Source organism: Pinus tabuliformis, chromosome 3_2 (assembly GCF_031772625.1).
Source record: "Pinus tabuliformis cultivar Carrire ecotype Pingquan chromosome 3_2, CPIR1, whole genome shotgun sequence".
Lineage (NCBI taxonomy): Eukaryota > Viridiplantae > Streptophyta > Pinopsida > Pinales > Pinaceae > Pinus > Pinus tabuliformis.
Genome location: NC_142302.1, coordinates 231,939,195 through 231,955,814, shown reverse-complemented (window position 1 = coordinate 231,955,814; position 16,620 = coordinate 231,939,195).

The following is a 16,620-nucleotide window of genomic DNA, read 5'->3' as shown; positions in this document are numbered from 1 at the left end:
AAATCAAAATCCATGGCTATATGAGAGATTTTCCATTTTGAGAAATTCATTTGCATGCCAAGAAGCAAAGAGTAAACTATTCAAAGCAAGTTTGGTGCGTAAGAGTGAAATTGGGTGAAGCTGGGTCAGCATGGCACATAGAGCAGGTGGCGCGGTGCACTGGAGAGGCACGACGCACTAGGAGGAGAAACCCAGTGTAAATTTCCTCAGGCGCGGCGCAATGGGACGGCGCGACGCAATGGGACAGCGCGGTGCATTGGGTATGCGGCGTGGCACATACAGTCCAAAGCCTGAAAACGTTTGAAATTTCTCCATCTTGCCATTTATTTACCTGGATTTGCTAAGTAGGGTCGACATCTTGATGTTTCATCCATTTTTGTGCTGAGTGATGGTGGTTTATGGATGCTAATGATTGAAACAAAAATCCAAATCCTACTTCAACGTGCCTCAAAAGAAATTTTTGTGGTTTCCACAATTCACTATTTTGCTACCAAAGTCACTCCTCCTTCCCATTCCTCCCTTGTATTTATCATTCCCTAATTTTCTACCCCCCTAAGCTCATTAATTCCTTCTCTTAAATGCTTTGTCCCAAATTCTCTAATCTCACACCTCAAACCCTACACAACAATTCCTAACCCTATACATAAAATCCCTCAAAACCCTCCTACATTTCCCTAATCCCTATAGTCCCAATAGTCCCTAATCCCTTACGACTTTCCCTCTTCCTAATAGTCACTTGTTTCATTTGTTTCCCCTTGGTGGAAAAATTTGAACACATCACTAAAAGAGCAGTTCAACACAGTTTTCCTACACCAACATATTTTTCTCCAAGGCAGTTTGAAAAGCAGCAGTCATGGCATTCTAGCATTCATCGGATTATGAAGTGGAGACCCAAAGTGACTCTCCCACAGAGGTACATGCACCCAGGAGGCCTCATAGAGGTGGCAAACATATTCGAGAATCGCCAAGCTGCCTAAAGGAGGAGGGTGGAGTTTACTTCAGTTGAGCAGGAGATCAATGCCGACTGAGAGTCTTGGCTCGAGAGAGTTAACATCCATTTAGAGAGGCCACTGGAAAAAGCTGATAGAGACAAAGCATTTTTGAGGCACATGGCTTTCCACTACATGGCACGGAACAAGGTTTGCAAGGCACGAATAAGGAATCTATAGGCAAAATTAAAGAAGGCAATAAGGAAGCAAAAGAGGCAAAAGGAGCATGATCGTCTTTGGATATTGGCCAAAGCCTCTTTAGCCTAGCATGATACCTGATGGAGAAGCTCCAGCCCAAATCTCAAGAAATTTAGGGCATTTTTGGCATTTTGAAAAATTTTGGCACAAAAAACAGGGTTTTTCTCCCTATGCGTCGCGCCACGTGGCGTGCGCTTTTGCTAGGGAGCTCCAAATTGAAAAAAGCTTACATCAATGGATTTGGCATGAAAAATCATGACTACTGGTGCATTTCCAATAATTTTGGGCTAGTTTTGAGTCCTCAGGAGGTCAAAAACACTCACAAAATGACTTCTCTGCCCCTATTTTGACACATAGGAAGCAGTCCTAGGAGATTGCATTTTGGAGGGGCAAATGACATCCAAATTGAAAAATTCAACTTGGGTTAGAAAGTAGACAGGCAGGGCTTTCCAATGAGATATATTGGGTGAAATTTGGACTTCAGGAAGTGCCTAAAACTCAGCCTCAAAGTGGCGGGATGCATAGAGGATTTGGCGCGGCGCATAGAGAATTTTTGCTCAATTTTTCACCTTCCAGCTCAGAAATTCGGCCAGTTTGACTAGTTTTGCTTTTTGATGTAATTTTTGATCTATATTGATGTAATTGGATAAACATGATGTAATTTTGGCACTTATTTACTTGTTCTAGAGGATTCATTCACTAAAAAGTGAAAATTGAATGAATGAATCAATTTCATACCTTATAGAAGCAAGTTGTTTTGATTGCCTAGATTTTAGTGCTTTGTTTAGAATTGGTTGAAACAGCTCCTAGAATGATGATTTCGACCCCTAGAGGCAAGGGAATGGGTTGGGATAGTATATATCATGTAATTCCTAAGTCATTTTCAGGGTTGGACACTAGGGATTGCTTTGGCATATCATTGTACATTCTATCTCTGCATTTTTGGCTAAGGAAAGACCAAGGTTTTGTAGCACTGTTTGGGATCCATGTGGCTTTATGTTTTGATGGTGTTCTTCTCTAAGTAATTGTAAGTTCATTAGTGTTATGTGTATCATTTTCCTGTCTCTTCCTCTGAATTTGAACAAATGAGTGATTAAGGTAGAATCCATTAACTGCTATGCTCTGCCTTTGAATTTGTTTAAATTTCCATGTTTTCATCTGTTTAAGGAGAATTCTTGAGACTCTCTTGCTCTCTTTAGCTCCTCATCAGTCTGATCTATCCATTCACTCACTTTAAAGCATCAAAACGATTGCCTTCCTTTCCCCAATCAGAACTTTGCAGAAACTGTGGCTCATCCTCGAGCCCAATTTGCCTTTCCCTGTTTCCAGCACAAAACCCCCAAAAACTCAAATCAAACCCTTGTACTTCATACCTAGCATAAAATTATCTTTTATTTTAGTCATCTTGAGCCCCATCGCTTGTATTTTTCCGAGATCGACCCGGAGAGAGCCCTCTCCTGTCCTCGTAGGGCTACCTACGAGGCTGAGCGTCGTTTGATGTGGACCTAGACCCTTGCCTTTCCAGCCTGCGACAAATCTAGGCTCTATCAGGCTCCTCCATAAGTTGAGATTTGGAGAGGGGATACCCAATGATAGAAGACTTAGTATACCCTACTTATTGCTGCAATCAATAATAGACATGAGCTTAAAATTCCAAGAGGAGGCAGAAACAGAGAAAACAAAGGAAGAAGAAGGAGAAGAGGAGAAAGGTGAAGAGAAAGAACAAGAGGAAGAAGCAAGCCTTGAGGAACACACCAAGGAAAGGGAGGAATCTCCAAGGTTTTCTCATGAACGAACTGAGAGGGAGGCAATTTTTTCCTTGAATGTGCTAAGCACACCTGTTAAATCAAAAGGGAAGAGACAAAGGAAAACTCCCCTATATTTCAAAATAAGGAGGAGCACTAGGACCAAATAGGGGAAACCAAAAACAACCACCAAGACTCCTATCATTATTGATGACTCACCAAAAGAGCAAGAAAAGCTAGTCTCCCCGGAAATAAAAGGTGAAGAGGGCACATCAAAACATGCTTCCCCAAAGTCTCCCATCACCTATGTTAGGAGGCTTGTCACCAGGTTAGAATCAACCAAGAAAAACAAGTAACCTTTGACCCCATTTCAGAAAGGAAAAATCCTCCTACAGGAAACACATACAGTCCTATAGGAAGCTCTATCAGCACTACAAGAAACACAGAAAAAGAAGCATGAAGGAAAAAAAGGACATAGGAAAGGCAAGGAAGCAAAAATACAAGTGCATGAGGAGGAAGATTCGCCAAAGACATCTAAGGGAGAATCTCAAGAGCTTCTAGAACCTAGCCCATAGCCCAATCAAAGGTCTTATTACAGATTCATTGAGGGAGTAAGAATAATACCACAAACGTTTTCCATTCCTCTCTTCTTTGAACTTGAAAATTGAAGAGGAAGGACACATCTTTGGATGCAAATTGCTAAATCAAAGAATGTAGAGGATGTGGGACATATGGAAGAGAAGCTATTGGATATGGGTAGAGTGTTGAGTAGGATAAGAGATGGAGAATGAATTATGAGATCTCAACTAGAGGTAGAAAACACATGGTTGAGGAGGAAAGTACAGGAAAAAGAGAGCCAATTGGCCACCATGGCAAGCCTCTCCATGAAGGCACTCCAGTGCAGGATGCCACCAAAGTCATATGCCTTGCACCTCAAATATCAATGGCTACAATTTCAGATAAAGACACTAGCACAATGGGGGACTATGCCTTTCCAATGTTATAGGTATTTCTTTGAGCTATGTGACCAAAGAACCCTAGAGGATAAGGCTAAGATATATGAATTCTACTTACACAACTGATCTGGAATTTATCCAGGATAAAGAATGAAAGGTATTACAGACTCATGTGCATGGAGGTGCCTATGTTACTTATGCAACGGTTCAATAAGATTGCTATAATACATAGACACTGAGGCAATCAGAGAAAACATAACAGTCAAACATGTAAACAAAACAAGTTTAATAAGGAGTTCACCCAATGCTCCTGGGCTACATCTCCTGGTCGAGCCTTTCTATTATGTTTTCAAGCAGAGTTTTTACAACACTGAGCTTGATTCGAGTCTCACTAACAAAATGAATTCAGTAGGAATGGAATGCACAGACTCTCCTTACTGAACTCGACCTCTAAGGGTCACAGTAGTATGAAAGGCCTATGCTGAGGAGCTTGCTTGAACCTCTCAAGCCTTCAATGGAGTACACAGACTCTCTGACTCTCTCTAGCTCTATCTGGCTCGATGCTGCCTTCAAGTCAGCTCAGATTCTACTCTTTGTTCTCTATTTTTGGCTTTCTGCATCTCTTTGTTGTCTACCACTCTTGTTTTTTGCTTCTGTTAGTTCATGGCTTTAAATCCAGTCTGCTCTTCGACTACTTGTTTCCGCTTCCCAACCTTCTGGTTTCCTTTCCTCTGTCCATTCAAATTTCTCTACACTGTGTCATCATCACTAGGTAACGTCTCGCAGGGAGGTGGCCACCTGTTTGCTAATGAACTAAGTGTTAAATTACCTGAATCATACTTGAATGGGCATTAAACATATTTGCTTTAAGATCGCCCACGAACACGAATCGTTTGCCAACTCAACATCCATGTCAGCCATCAAATCCCTGTCATCTTGCTTTTTGACTTGTCAAATCCAGTCAGTCATTGAGACGTATCTCCACCGTCGATCTAGACCCCCCAAATCCTATGGTCCTCCTTCATATCGGGCAGACAAGTCACACGACGTTTACCTGTCCGATGCGGGCCCTTTTATCTCTCTTCCATCAGATGTGTGTCACTTGATGTGTGGCATCGGGTGGGACTTAGTCAAAACTTCTTACCACCTCGAAGCCTTCCAATATCTTGCTAGTTTTGGGGAATCTGTGCTACAAAACCGAAACAGTTACTTTTCCAAGTTTTATAGTGTTTTCAGGTCTGATCATTCTGGGGCTTTCCTTCATTGAGGTGGGCACCTCGCGATACATGATTAATGCTTAGCACTAATCATGTATCAGAATCCACCTTTGTTTCTTGATCTGGCCTTGAGTTTTTCCAATTTCATGCCATTGCGCTTTACCATGGGCCAACGGTCTGCGTGATCAACCGAGGATCCTCGTTGCTCCGCTCTGGCCACAACTGCAATTGTTATGAGGATTCCTTATGATAGCTTCATTCTTTTCTAGGACTTGAGTCTTTTAGCAAAATTGAAACAGTCATGAAAACTTAGAGAGTTTTAGGATCTAATTCGGATCATAGCCTTCCCACTAAAAAAGCTTTTGGACCACCAAAAGTTGGGTTTCTTTCAAGCATCAATCAAGTGAGGGTATTTCTTCCTCGCTGGCTCAATTTCTCTCCATTTCGCACTGCTTGGCTTTGAAACTTTGAGTCTGATCCTGAGGTACTCAACATCACCTCTGCGTGTAGTTCTTACCTTCCTGTCCAGAACTGCATCTTCGTGCAACTCATTAAGATATATAGGCAACAAATCATCAATAGAAGGCAATTGACATTGCTCTTCGGGATCTTCAATTAATGAAGGTTCAAATAGTCTCAAGTTGTTTGCATTAACAACTGAGTAGATGTGAATGTAAGCTGGTAGATCAAGGTGAAAAGCATTCTCACCAATTTTCTCAAGTATATTGAAAGGTCCATACCTTATTGGCTTCAACTTCTTACCTTCACCTTGCATCCTATCTTTGCTGATATACAGCCACACTTGGTCACCAACTTGGAAAATATGCTCCATCTGATGCTTGTCATGCCTTGCCTTGTACTTGGCTTGGCTCTTTTCCAGTTGTTCCTGTACTGCCTGTTGAATCTCTTGGATTTGTTCAATTAACTTGGTTGCTTTTTCCACATCACTGTGTCCATCAACTACTATGTCTTTACCAAAGACAAAATCCAAGGGAGACCTTGGTGTGAAACCAAAACAGGTCTCAAAAGGAGATCTCTATGTAGAAGAATGTTTAACTTGGTTGTAAGCATGTTGCACATAGCATAAATGTTCATCCCAAAGTTTTGGATGCTTGCTGCAATAGCCTCTGAGCAACTTGATCACATCCTATTGACCACTTCTATTTGGCCATCTGTTTGGGGATGAAAAGCTGTGCTTTTCTTCAACCTGGTGTCCATCAATTCCCTCAATCTTGACCAAAATTTCCCAACAAATCAGGTATCTCGATCAGATATTATGGAAGTTGGTAATCCAAAATGATCCCATACATGTAGAAAGAACAACTTTGCAGTTTTTTCAGCTATAATCGATTTGTTACAAGGTATTAAAATACACATTTTGATGAACCTATCCACAACGGCATATAAATAGTCATGACCTTTCCTAGATTTAGGCAGTCCTCCAACAAAGTCCATGGAAACACTTTCCCAAGGATGAGAAGGGACTGGTAGTGGAATGTACAAGCCTAGTTTTCTATTGCTGGGCTTGCTTTTAGCACACATGGTACACCCTCTTACATATCTAGAAACTGTCTCATTCATTTTTGGCCAATAACAAAATCTTTACAGCTGTGAAACCATTTTACTTACACCAAAGTGATCTGACATTAGAGAAGTATGTGCTTCTCGAATTATCTTTACTCTTTCAATTTGTGGAATGCATAGCTTCCCACAATGATACAAGAGTTGGTCCTTAATATGATAATCCAATTCTTCTACTCATTTTCCTTGACTTAAAGTTGCATATACATATTTAAAATCTATATCTTGAGCATATTGTTCAATGTAGCCCTCATGCAATATTAAATTATGCTTAAGTATAGTAGATGCATTTATAATTGGTCTAGATAACATATCTGCAACTTTATTGTGTATGCCTTTTTTGTATCTGATGACTAAATGAAATTGTTGTAGAAAACCCATCCATCTATAATGTCTTGATTACTGCAACTTAGTTTGGGAGTGTAGATATTGAAGTGGATGATGATCAATATGTATAATTGTCTCTTTTCCCATTAAGTAATGTTTCCACTTTTTCACACACTGCACTATTGCATACAATTCTTTATCATATGTAGGATAGTTAACTACTGCAGAATTAAATGTCTCAGAATGATAACATATGGGTTTATTGTGCTGCATCAACACTACTCCCATGGCATATTCACTGGCATCTGTTTCAATCTCAAATGGTCTTTGAAGATCGGGCAGTGCTAGTACTCGTTCTGTACTAATCTTTTCTTTCAAGGTGTCGAAGGCTTTCTGTTTTTTGCCTCCCCACTAAAACACCTTGTTCAATGTTGTCAAAGCATGTAAGGGAGCTGCAATTAAGGAAAAGTTAGAAATAAACTTTCTCCAATATTGCGTTGATCTTAAGAAGCTTCTAACTTCTATAGCAGATTTGGATTTAAGCCAGTTTACAATGACTGCAACCTTAGAGGGATCTATCTTCAATTCACCACCCCCTACTATATGTCCCAAATAATTCAAAGATGTTTTGCCAAATTCACATTTTGAGAGCTTAACATAAAGTTTTTCTCTTTTCAAAACATCTAGTGTCTGCTTAACATGCTTTAAATGTTCTTCCCACATTTTGCTAAATATAAGAATGTCATCCAAATATATAATAAAAAAATCATCAAGAAAAGGTTTGAGTACGTCATTCATTACTCTCATGAAAGTAGCAGGAGCATTAGTTAAGCCAAAAGGCATAACCAGCCACTCATACAATCCCTGCTTTGTTTTGAAAGCAGTCTTCCATGCATCTTGCTCTGTAACTCTGACCTGATGATAGCCACTATGCAAGTCTAACTTGGAAAAATAAACAACTTCCTTTAACTGATCTAATAGATCATCTATGCGAGGAAGGGGATAACGATTTTTTATTGTTATCTTATTCAGTGCTCAGTGATCAATTCACATTCTCCATGAGCCATCTTTATTTTTCACCAAAACGATTGGAGACCCACATGGTGATGTGATAGGTCTGATGAACCCCTTCTCGAGCAACTCCTGTACCTGCCTTTTGATTTCTGCATTCTCTAAAGCAAACAACCTGTACATTCCGATCTTAGGCAATGGAGCATCTTGCTGCAAATTAATATCATGCACTATTTCCTTTTTGGGTGGCAGACCTTTAGGTTCTTGAAGCAACACATCATATTCTGAAACAACTTTTTCTAAATTAGCTTGTTGCTTAGCATCACAGCTCTCAAATACATTGGTTTTATCAGGTTTATTTTCCTTTACAACCATCAGTAAAAATTGTTTGCATGAATTTACAATTCATTTCATCTGCCCTGAGTTTATGAGAGTATAATTATTCTTGAGCTTATGAGCTCTTACAATATATTTGATTCCATGTTTAATGAGTAGGTACTTGTTCTCAGCTCTATAGAAAATAGCTTTTCTATCATACAAGTAAGGACTTCCTAAAACAATTCCACATATATCCAAAGGAACTATATCTAACTCAACCACATCTACAAATGTTGACCCAAAAGAAAACTTAAGTTTACATTGTCTAGTCACTTGTAGCTTTGCTTTATCACATAGCCAACCTAATGGATATGGTTTCTTGTGAGGTGTGGTTAGTAATCCCAACTTCTTTACAATTGCTTTAGAAATTAAATTTACTTGTGAGCCACTATTAAACAAAGTATCAATCTTTTGATGATTGGAAATAACTCTAACATGAAAAAGTTCACGCCTTTTTCTCTCATTTTCTTCATTATCAGTAGATTGTGTAGAATTACTAGTAGATGCTTCAGAATTTTTACCTTTTATACCTATGGCTGCGATTGCTGCTTCATCTCCTGAGTCTAACCCCAAATCTTTTTGAATAGATGTAGTAGTCTTCTTCTTCTTGACCTCGAACTTCTTAGGTTCCAGCTCTGGATGCAAAATCCAGCAATGTTCATCATCATGCCCATCCTTCTTATAGTGAGTGCATGAAGAATTGCTCTTCTGTACAATGTTTATCTTTATCTATTTCCATTTCTGTTTTCTTTTCTCCTTATTTTTTTCTTGCAGTGGATTGGGATGATCCCCCAACTTCTGGGTTCCCATTCTTATCTCTAGCTTCTAGATGTGTAGCCTTAACGGATACTTCATCTATGCTAGTGGGATTAAACATGAGGATAGTGTGCCTCATGTAGTTGTGCAGACCACCTATGTACTTCAATAGAGTCTCAAGTGAGTCTAAAGAGATTCCTAGAATCAAAGATCTTTCCTAAATTCTTGAGTGTAAGATTGTACACTTTTCCCTTTTAGTTGTTGAAGATTTTTCTAGCTCATCATGGCTTGCTGCATGTAGGCTAGTGGATAGAATTGCTTTTTAATTGCAGAAACAAATTCACTCCAGATAGAAAGAATCTTACCATGTTTCTTCATGTCAGCTTGTGTCCTGCCTTCCCACCATACCAAGGCAGTGCCTCTGAGGCGTAGGCTGGCTAGCTAAATCTTACTCTTTTCTGAGTCGATGCTCTGCATTTTACAATAAACATCAATCTGTCTGATCCAATTACCCAGCTTCTTTGCAGTCAACTCTCCATCATATATTGGTAAATCAAATTTAACATCCAATTTAATCAAAGATGTCTTCTTTTTATGTTCAGGGCTATTATGAGGCGTGAGGATTTTTTATTCTTTCCCTTTGCCTTTGGAGTGGTCATGGAGGAGAGATCCTTCTAATCCTTTGTCTTTTTTGGAGCTTGATGTATCTTCATCTCTATGTTTCTTATAGTCCCTATACATTCCCCCCACCATGGATTTCAGGGTCATAAAACTATCCATGAACTGGGGGTCTGATTCCAAGGGTGTTTCTTCTAACATTTTCCTCTTAGAATAGACTCTTCCAATTTCTTGGTTAGTTTCAACCAATTCTCCTTCTCCTAATTTAAGATTTTATCTAGTTAGCATTCAAAAACAAAATCCAGCACAAGCTTTTCTAACCTTAATAACTCTAAGCTCTGATACCACTTGATCTGGAATTTATCCAGGATAAAGAATGAAAGATATTACAAACTCATGTGCATGAAGGTGCCTATGTTACTTATGCAACAAATTGATAAGATTGCTAGAATACATAGACATTGAAGTAATCAGAGAAAACATAACAGTCAAACATGTAAACAAAACAAGTTTAATAAGGAGTTCACCCGATGCTCTTGGGCTACGTCTCCTGGTCCAGCTTTTCAGTGGTGGCCTCTCTATTATGTTTTCAGCCAGAGTTTTTACAATAGTGAGCTCAATTCAGATCTCGCTAACAGAATGAAGTCAGTAGGAATGGAGTGCACAAACTCTCCTTACTGAACTTGACCTCTGAGGGTCATAGTAGTATGATAGGCCTATGCTGAGGAGCTTGCTTGAACCTCTCAAGCCTTCAGTGGAGTACATAGACTCTCTGACTCTCTCTGGCTCTATCTGGCTTGATGATGTCTTCAGGTCAGCTTGGCTTCTACTCTCTATTCTCTGTTGTTGGCTTTCTGCATCTCTTTGTTGTCTGCCTCTCTTGTTTTCTGCTTCTGTCAGTTCATGGCTTTAAATCCAGTCTGCTCTTCAACTACTCATTTCCACTTCATGGCCTTCTGGTTTCCTTTCCTCTATCCGTTCGAATTCCTCTGCTCTGCTTCATCATCACTGGGTAACGCCTCACAGGGAGGTGGCCACCTATTTGCTAACGAACTGGGTTTCATATTCCCTAAATCATACTCGAATGGTCGTTAAATCTGTTTGCTTCAAGATTTCCCATGAACGCAAATTGTTTGCCAACTCATCATCCACGTCGGCTGTCAAATACCTATCATCTTTTTTTTGACCTATCAAATCCAGTCAGTCATCGGGACGTATCTCCGTTGTCGATATGGAAACTCTAGATCCTACGGTTGTCCTTCATATCGGGCAGACAAGTCGCACGACGTTTACTCGTCCGATGTGAGTGGTTTTCTCTCTCTTCCACCAGATGCATGTCACTCGATGTGTGGCATTGGGCTGGACTTAGCCAAAACTGCTTACTACCTCAAAACCTTCCGATATACTACCGGTTTTGGGGAATCCGTGGTACGGAACCGAAACAGTTACTTTTTTGAGTTTTATAGCATTTTTAGGTCCGATCATTCCGGGGCTTTCCTTCACTAAGGGGGATGCCCTGTGATACGTGATTTGTGCTTAGCCACCTCTGTTTCTTGATCTGGCCTCTAGTTTTGCTAGTTTCATGCCATTGCATTTTACCATGGGCCAACAGTCTGTGGGCTTGACTGAGGGTCCTCGTTGCTCTGCTTTGGCCACAACTACAATTTTTATGATGATTCCTTCTGAGAGATTCGATATTTTCTAGGAATTGAATATTTTAGCAAAATTGGAACAGTCATGAAAACTTAGAGAGTTTTAGGATCCAATTTAGATCAACAACTTAGCCTTAATAGACTTGAATGAGTGGGACCCCAATGCAAAGTTGGGGGACTTACAACTAATGGCCCTTGCATCATGGATTAGTCATGAGGAGACCAGGGCTAAGGAGGTGAAGAGGGTGTTGGAAAGAGAAGAAAAATATCCCCTTTACACCAAAGTAGAACGGATCAATTCTATGGCTATCATTAGCACCCATAACATCATCGCCAATGACCCCCAACTTGCACCAAGATACCTAGCTCCACAAGAGCAAGTAGTCACACATTTTGAGGACACCTTGAGATTTCTAGGGGATGAAAGCTAGCAAGCATGCCAAAGGATATGGGGAACCCTACCATACTACCTAAGGATCAAGAGAGTATCATTCCCCTAAAATAATTAGAGATGCACTAGAAATGACCCCACTATATAAGAAGGCACTACAGAGACTGAAAATCAACTGCATTGGTTTGAAACTCAGTCACCCTTGCTATTGGGTATGCTAGAAGGCATAAATGATGAATAGGAAAGAAATAAGTGGGAGGAAATAGAGAATCGTGCAGGATTTTATCCACAAGAGGGAATTCCATCAACAAAGGCCTAGGATGTCAAAGAGGCCACAAGAGCTATGAAAGACATGGGCATAGACTAAGTTTCTCAGAGGATGAGAAACACTTTCAGTAGGGGTGATGATGACGCTCATTAATAGGTAAATTATATGGGCCTTAATTCCACTCTCCAACTTATTAAAATCATCTTTTCTCACATTTCTTTACATATTTTATTATATTTTTCTTAGTGAGAAGGGTAAATATGAGATGTTATGTCATGTGGCCTAATGTGCATTACTTGCAGGATTTGGAGAAATTTTTCGCTAATTTAAGTGCAGGAACTCAAAGTAGACAAGCAAGAGGGATTTTAGGAGATTGGATCTCCCTCCTTAACTCCTCAATCACTCAAATATTCCTCCACCAAATCTCATCAGCTCAGAGTAACAAGAAGCCAAGCCCACTGGGTTCATTGGTATCCAAGGCAGTGACAGTTGAAGACGTGTTAATATCAAGTTTGGGAGCCAAGCCTCCCTAATTTTAAGGAATTTGTTGGTAGCTTCAATTGTATAAATAATAAGGCCTAGGGAATCATCATGATTCGATGTTTTATGGTAGCCAAGAGGCAATTTTGAGCTTAAGATATTGTGATTGTTATTCTCATGTTATTTTTTACATTTTGGTGATAATGAAAAATGTTTCTTTGATCCAGAATTGAGTTGATTCAAAGGGTTGAAGCTCTTGGGTTAGGGCCCAACCCTAGCATCAAAGGTTCCTCTTCTTTTTGTACATGTATCCTTAGATTAAAATCATAGATTAACTTCTTAAATTATTTTTGTTTTATTTAAATTGCAAGTCTTTGAATGATTGGTTAGTTTTGCTTCCATTAGTTGGAGAAGTAGATCAGTGTTATAGTAGGGAAAGAAAATACTTTAGAAAATCTAGTGATAGTGGCCTCATGCCCATCTCCCTCATGGGATCATGGTTTGAAGACCCAACTCTCACCATCCCAAAAACAGAGTTATCTTTTGATTATTGCATAGCTTAGGGTTTCTTATTGAGTAGGAAAGTGTTCACTATTCCTTAGAAGCACTTGCAATTGTCGTTTTGCTTTCTTAAGTTTGTTGTAGACTAGAAATCATTCCATTCCATAGAGCTGATCCACTAACCATAAATAAATTAGTTTTCTTAAATTCAACTCATCTTTTCCACAATTACATAAAGATGTGAATAAATGAAGAAATGAATGCGTGTTGTTGCTGAAGTTTCTGATCTACAGGGAGAAATCACCAAACTCATCTAACTCTTCTCTACCTCTCGCCAAACACTACCAACCATCAATTCAGATTTCTGATTTGTAGCCCACCATGGAAATCCGCCTTGAGAAAATCCAACCATCTTCAAGAGTTGGGCTGGTCCTTGGGTAGTTTGCACCTTTCCCATACCTTATTTCACCATAATCCACATTTCCAACACTTCCTTTCACCTTCCTTACCTTCCTACAACTTTCAGCTAAGTTTCCTGTAGTAAATTAGGACATCTTGTAGTAACTACATGAAATCCTATAGCAACTACAACAAACCTGTAGTAGCCTGTTTAAGGTTTTCTTGGGCAAAAATAATGACAGAGCCTAGGGTAGGCCTTCAAAATAACCTCCATACACCTCAATTCCATTTTTGACCAGTTTTCCCATACCTTTCTCCCCTGCAAAAGATCAGCCTTATTAGGTTAACATTTTACATTTCTAAATTGAAAATCAAAAGTTTATTTTTGCAATATTTAGCTAGTGCATGCATATATCAGTCTTAACAATATTAGGATCATTTCCATGCTTACTTAGTCTAGACAACTAGATGGTAGAATGCAAGGTTAAATTAGGTCTCTTTTGCAAAATAGTGTGTGTTAATTCCTAGCTAGGTGATTTCATGTGATTTTCATAGCACATTTTATTCAAAATTTTTATTTCCTTAACATAGGCAAGCATTTAATTTCTGCATTAAAAATATCTTTACATTCACTGTTAGTAGTCAGCCTCCTTCTAGTCAATAGAAGACTAATTTGAAAAACCCTAGTGGTCTATCGCCCCAGTTGAGAAGTGACAAGAGTAGATTGTTTCATATGTTGTGCATATAGCACTGTCACCTCCAAGTTTGTACAAACCTAGGGTTGATAAAGTAAAGTTTCTCACCTTAGGAGTTGCAACATCCTTGGCTCAATACTGGGGCTCATCACATTTCATAGTGCCAAGAGGCAGGGTTGCAGCTAGAGGGCTAAGGTTGAGCAATGCATAGTTCATGAGGGTCAAATGAGCCTAAGTTGCTTGGTCGGAGAGCTTTCAAAATTTGACTAAGAGTGGTATCGATGAAGTTGATTTGAAAAATGACTGTGATCACACACTTAGAACACTTGAAAACATAACAGCATAGATCACCTAGGATACATGAATAACATACTTCCCTCGGTGTGAAAAAATTTCGACGTCTCATGACAAGTGCGACACTAAAGATACACTTTGAAATGACCATGACGAAACTTATGTGATAATGCTTAAGATTTTAGAAATGCGTGAAACAGATGTTTACATGGTAAGATCAAATCAGTTACATAAAGATAACCCCTTGAAATCACCAAAACAAGTTCATATACATTGTGCGACACTTAAATTGTGAAAATACAACATTTTAATTTTCTTGCAAAAGGGACAAAAACACTTAGAGAAAAGACATACAATGGATTCAATGTTTGCGATGACAATATGAAAGACCAAGGTAGGCTATGAAATTTATTGGAGGCTAAAATTTTGGAGGGTGTTGTAGAAATGATAATAGGTCCTCAAGGGATCCTGGGTGTAGTTCCAGGAATCCCTAAGTTACTAATTTTGAGGCAAAAGACATTAGCTTAGGACGAAATAGTTCAACTTATAGAGGAAGCTCATGGGTCACATAAGAGCGTGGAGATGAAATATTCACATTGTGTTGGGATGATCAAGTGGTGGTAGTGAAAGGATGAGTAGTATATAGAAGGCACAATACAGAAAGTTACCCATCACTCATTGTCAAAATTATATGTCATGACATGGAGGTGTGCTAGAGGGTTCTTCTAAGGGATGGCACTATTAACAGAAGGTGTGGCACACTGGGATTTTTTCCTGCCATCAACGAGGGTATGTAAATTTCAGGAGGCATAGGTGTGTGTCCATAGATGGAGGGTTTGACATCGAGGATAAAACTTATGTATGTCCCAATGAATGAAAATATTACATCTTAGAAGAAATTAACAAATGTGTGTGGTCTTATTTGGAAAGGTCACCAGTTGACCATAACCTACATAATGCTAAGTTATCCATTTACATGAAGGGTTTGTAGCTAGTGGTCCCATCAATTAGATTGAGTTGGGAAGATACATAGGCCATGTGAGGCTATGTGGACGCCATGTGGGTGAATGAAATGGTAGGGTGATGTCAATCAGATGCATTTGTGATGTCATTAGTTTGGAAGAGGTAGATGACAGATTCCACGGAGAAGACGAAAGCCACAAGAGGGAGAATCATCCCATCACTTGACACTAAAAATGTATGCAATGTCACAGAAGGCTAGGAGTAACATGCTCTTAGTAGTTGGTTGTGGCATGATGATGTTATGCCATGGTAGTTCCACGATGGACCATTCTTGAGGTGAAAGCTCCATGTGGTAGGTAACTTGCTAGTGTGGAAAGTGATTAAGAGGGAAACTTTAAATGACCATATCTTATAATCCAAGACTCAAATCAGGGTAAAATTTATATCCCTGGAAATCTCTTGACAATTTGGATGTGATGATATTGTCCAAGGAAGGAAGGATATTTTGTAACCCATTTCCATGAGGAAACTATGGAGATTGGTTTAGATTAAGGTAACACATCCCAATAGTATTGGTGAATTCAAAGGGGGTGGGAGGGAGCATTATAGAGTGGTATCAGAGAATGGTTCAACATTAGACCTGGATGGGATAAAAAAATATTGTATTTGGAGCTTTATTATAGAGTGTAGCCCTTAGAGGATGCTTGGTTGTTATGTTCACCAATTGCAAATTATGCATTGTATGCCTACATGTGTTAACATAAGAATGATGGGATGATAAGTGATTGGCAGGATAGATTGCCAATATTTTATTTTGTTTCTAACTATCATACTAACTTAAGAATTTTTGCTTCGGATAGATTTATATCTAGTACAATATTATTGCAACTAAGGCAGGGCGATGGGTAAATGTGTTTAATTATTTTGATTGGCTAACAATTATGTGTATGAAAAAACACATAAGAAGACATAAAATAACAATAAAAAAATAGGTATTAAGTAAAAAAATGGTGTAGCACATCCCTGTCAAATGCTACCAGTACCAGGATGAAGAATCTGTTGGAAAAAGGATGGAGGAAGACTCTCTGATTGGGTGAAAACCCTTGGAATTATAAGAGCTAAGATGATAATTTACAAGGATATCAATGAAAGGATTTTTCATGGCTCAAGAGAATTAGGTAGAAGTAAATTCCATCATATT